We start from the raw sequence: 4,665 nt of genomic DNA, 5'->3' as shown, positions 1-4,665 counted from the left end.
CACTGAAACATGCATTAATTAAAAATGGCAATTTCAAACAAGGAAATAAAGTATGCAATGGAAACTCAATCAAATACACACACACACACAATAAAAACCGGACCCTTACCGAAACTAAGAACTCAAAATAAAATCACAATTTTACGCAACAGAATACGATAAAAATATAAACTTAAATAAAATGGACCCTAACTAAACCGGAACTCAACAAAAGATTAAACTTTCTTGAAACACAACTAATTAAATTCTTTAAAACAAAGAAAAAAAAAACACTTTATTTATTTATTTATTTATTTTTATTTCATAACGAACCCAAACTTAATCCGATTAAACAAATAACTTAAACAACGAAAACTAAATACTAAAGCAAAACACGCCAACATCATATTAATATTCAGCCAAATACTAATAAAAAAAAAATAAAAGATAGAGAAGCAAAACTGCATAACTTGATAACTTAAAAATTATAATAGCAATCAACTACATAAAAAAATTAAGAGAGAGAGAAACAAAGAGTGGGGAAAACAAAAGATAAAATAAAAGAGAGAAAGAGCAGGGGAGGCTGGCTGTGTCTGGTGCGGAGGATAACTGCTCGGGTGGTTGCTGTTGTGCTGTGGAGAACTGGTGCTGGCAGCAGGTGTACTCGGCTGGAGCTGAGGCAGTTCCTCTCGGGTGTTGTGGTGGCTCGCTGGCCTGGTATGGAGGGAAGGAGCCGGTTGTGATCTTCTGCAGCAGAGAGCTGCTGCCGGTGTCGTGCAGGGGCTGCTGTGTTCTCGGGGCAGAGGCGTGTTGCTGCTGCTGTGATGGAGATACTCCGGTGGGCTGAGGAGGGCTGCTATGGTGGCTGGCCGAGGGTGGAGAGGAATGTTATGGAAGGAGACTAGGGAGACAGGGGAAGGCAAAACTAAGGAAAAACAGGGGAGAAAGAAAGGGAAATAGAGAAGGAGCAAAGCAGAAATTGAAAGAACAAAAAAAACAAAACCAAAGAAGAAGAAGAAGAAGAAGAAGAAGAAGCAGAAGAAGAAGAAGAATAGCAGAGGAAAGGAGAGGAGAGGAGAGGAGAGAAGAGATGGCAGCGCTACGCTGGAGGAGTTTAAAAAGAAAAAAATAAGGAGAAGCCCTACCCGGATAGCATTGACCCGACCCAGCCATGCATGGCCGGGTCACATCAAATATTCATTCAAATATATTTTTTATTTTCTCATTTTATTTGTTCTGTTTTCGTCACAAATCTGACTCTTCTGGAGCCCGTATCTCACAAAACTTAAAACACAAAAGTTGTAGATGATCATTTTCTCTTTCTCCAAAAATTTGAATCGTCTCGATCAGAGCTTGGATCGAAAAGTTATGCACGAAATACGAACAGGCATCGGTTTTGGTTCCCGGGAATTTTTCCTGCGACAAAAAATTACCAAAACTTCATAAATAGTGCAATAACGTTCAAGAATGATGATTTTGTCACTTTATTAGAATATTGGACAATTTTGGACATTTAATTAAAAATATAAACCATAAAGCTCGGGTTAAACGTTCAATTACGTAGTTTCGGAGCGTAATCAGTGTTCCATGACAAAAAAAAAAATCAAAATAAAAGTTTATCTTCTAAGAGAGGTACAAAAGGAAGGAGAAGTGTAGCTGATCTACTGCAAAACAGAAAATCAAAGCGCTGACATCCTAACAAAGGCACTTCCAAAGATTAGATATGAATTCTTGAGGCAGAAGCTTGGTGTATGTAGCTCCAGAGTCAAGGAGGAGTGTTGACTGGTGTGACTCATGAAGCTGAATCAGTTTTATTTGTTGTTATTCTTTAGGAGCTGAATCAGTTTTATTTGTTGCTATTCTTTAGGTGCTGAATTAGTTTTTTTTGTTTCTATTCTTTAGGATTATAACGATTCCCTAATGCTAATTTTTGGGTAGATTTTTCTACAATTCAATTGTCAATATGTTGTATAAATAGATAGTTTGTTGCTCAATAAAAATTAGCCTTTTGCAGTCTCTAAATCAGTTTCTCTCATTATCCTTAGTCTTTGGTTTTTTTTTTTAAATATCCAACAACTTCTCAGCTTCTCATTGGTCTTGTGGGGGCCATTGGCCAATAGTACATCTTTAAATGCAGCTTAGGGCAACCTCGCGTGCTGTATTTCTCAAAGTTAAAAAGTCTTGAACATTGTAGGGATAAACATATCCAATGTCAAACATAACTCATCAATATCCAAAACACCCAAAAAAGCAGTGCCTAAATTGCTATCTTCTCCTCTAGAACTTCAATGCCAGCCATTTTGTCATCTTCCTTTTATAAGGTAGATTGCTTCTTTCTCTATTCGGATGCTTCCTTAACAAGAATGCCAATATATTGGGGAGGGATGTAGGTACATGGCAAAGGTGAATACAGATGGTAAGGCAATGAAGAAGTTGGAAGGATGATGGCCTACTTCAGGTGCTACATCTTGACAAGATAAGGCAGTGTTGGGGTTTTGAGTGGTAATGACCACTAGTTTTTCTACTTTCAGTGCCTTGCCTTGGCTAGATTCTTTACCATCTCTAGCATTAGATCATTATTCTTTTCTATAGTGTCCACACTTCTCCAAAGTATTATTGACTTCTTAGCATTCAAAATGCTCTGCCATGTTTGAATGAGATGTGGTTCTTGAGCGTGTCCTAATTGGGCTACATGGAGGGCACTTATCAATACGCTAGTAATAAGGCACAATCTTGACGAGAGAGTTTTACTAAAAAGAAATTCAAAATATTATTTTATTTTGAAAGAACCTTTACTGTTAACTCTTTTCCAAATGGATTTGGGGTTTTGAAAAATTGAGAGAGTCTTCTGCTAAAAAAAAGTAAAGGAGAACCCCCCCAACTTCTGATGAGCAAGGGCTTCATATTAAGTGGTTGTAAATGTTGTGGGCTTTCCAATCTCTATTATTTAAAAATAAATAAAAATGACGCATGGTCAAAAGTTGGCTGGAGTCCCTTAACTTAAGAAATTGAAAGCAAGAAAACCATATGCATGATAGCAAACCTATAATGGATGCTAAGACTCCTTAAAATCTAGGGTGCTAAAAATGAAAAGAAGGCTTAGGTTTAGTAATGCAGACAAAACATCAAAATGCTACAAGTGATCACACAAAAGTGTGAGAAATGACCCTCACTATTATTGAAAGGATGCATTATTTAAAAGGATAAAGCGTCAAAATTAATAAAGAAAGCCCCCTAAAGGGTCCTAAAGAGGGAAAAGACTACGTGTGGATTCTATTTCTATCCCTAATTGGCAAGGGGTCCTAGACTATCTCTACTGCTTCTAGCTTGGGTGCTAGTAGAATTCCTAATGTTCCTTTATTTTTGGTTAATTGAAAGGATACAACCTAAGAAAAATGGTTTGCTCACTCGTAGAGACTCATGCCCCTCAAGGCTATTAGCCTTATTGGCTACACTATCAAGGTCTTATGTGTTTTGATGATATAAACCTATATATGGTTTCTAGTATTTTTCATCTTTGTAGATCATGTTTAGTGTAGATTCAGTGGAAATTACATGAAGTACTAAGATCAAAGGCAAAGATCGGGCTGAGTTGATCTTCGAATAGGAAGGTCAAATGGACATGTACTCGGAAAGGACTCAAGCACATCCAAGGAAACTTAATGTTGTATTATATGTAATGGGGTGTGTGTTTAAGGTAGTTTATGTTGTAACTCTTGTGTTTTGTTTCTTGCATTCTATGCAAGAGTTAAGAAATTGCATGCATACTAGGACACGTGAGTTTATAGGATTTCACCTAAGTCAACAAACTCACATTCATGGTTTTCAAAGTTAACTCAAAGAGTTTGTCAAAAGAATCCTAAACTTAAATATGTTTTTCAAAGGGACAAGTTTTCATTATCTTGGTTTTATAAACGTTGTCATACTTAGTCCCGGTTGTGTCAAAACGAGCTTTATGTCCTAAGCACTCAAGAAAGTCAAGTATATTTTCATAAAGGAAATATTATGCATATAAGATATCAAAATGAATTTTCAAATGTGTTTTTATTACACAAGATATCTTATACTCAAGGGGAAACTCATTTGGACAAGTACTAAACTCTATTAGACTTAATATATTTCATATACTTTTGTCCAAGAATGTTTTAATTGTTTAAAAGGCTTTTTGGTTGGGTTTAAAACCTAAGTTATGCACCTATAAAATTTCCTAAATACCCTTTGGTTTTTGGGGCATAACTTTTTCTAGAAAATTCGAAAAAGAACGATCTTGGTGTCCCTGGAAAGCTAAGAAAAAATCCCACAATTTTCATGTTGATGACTTTTTCTGATTCAGGGTACTCATTGATGATAACATGGGATTCGTCGATAAGTTGTTAATCAACACTAGTCGTCGAGTGCAGGGCACTAGTCAACGAGCCCAACGGGCAGAATGATGCTAACGGGCAAAAACGGCTAGTTTTATTTGAGAATTGCTCTAAACGGTCCAATAACGGCTATTTAGGTATTTTGGCTATAAATACAAGCTAATAGGCTTGTTTAGATATGGTTTTGGTGATTTATACAAGTCCATAGTGAAAAATATCATTTTATTTAAAACCCAACACTTTGCTTTTTTGTTATTCATTCCAAGTGCTCAATCTCTCTTGCTCACTTATCTTATTTGAATCATTCCTTGAGAGAGTAGTG

The sequence above is a fragment of the Malania oleifera genome, chromosome 7 (genome assembly GCF_029873635.1).
Source record: "Malania oleifera isolate guangnan ecotype guangnan chromosome 7, ASM2987363v1, whole genome shotgun sequence".
NCBI classification, from domain to species: domain Eukaryota; kingdom Viridiplantae; phylum Streptophyta; class Magnoliopsida; order Santalales; family Ximeniaceae; genus Malania; species Malania oleifera.
Note: the sequence above shows the minus strand (reverse complement) of the source record.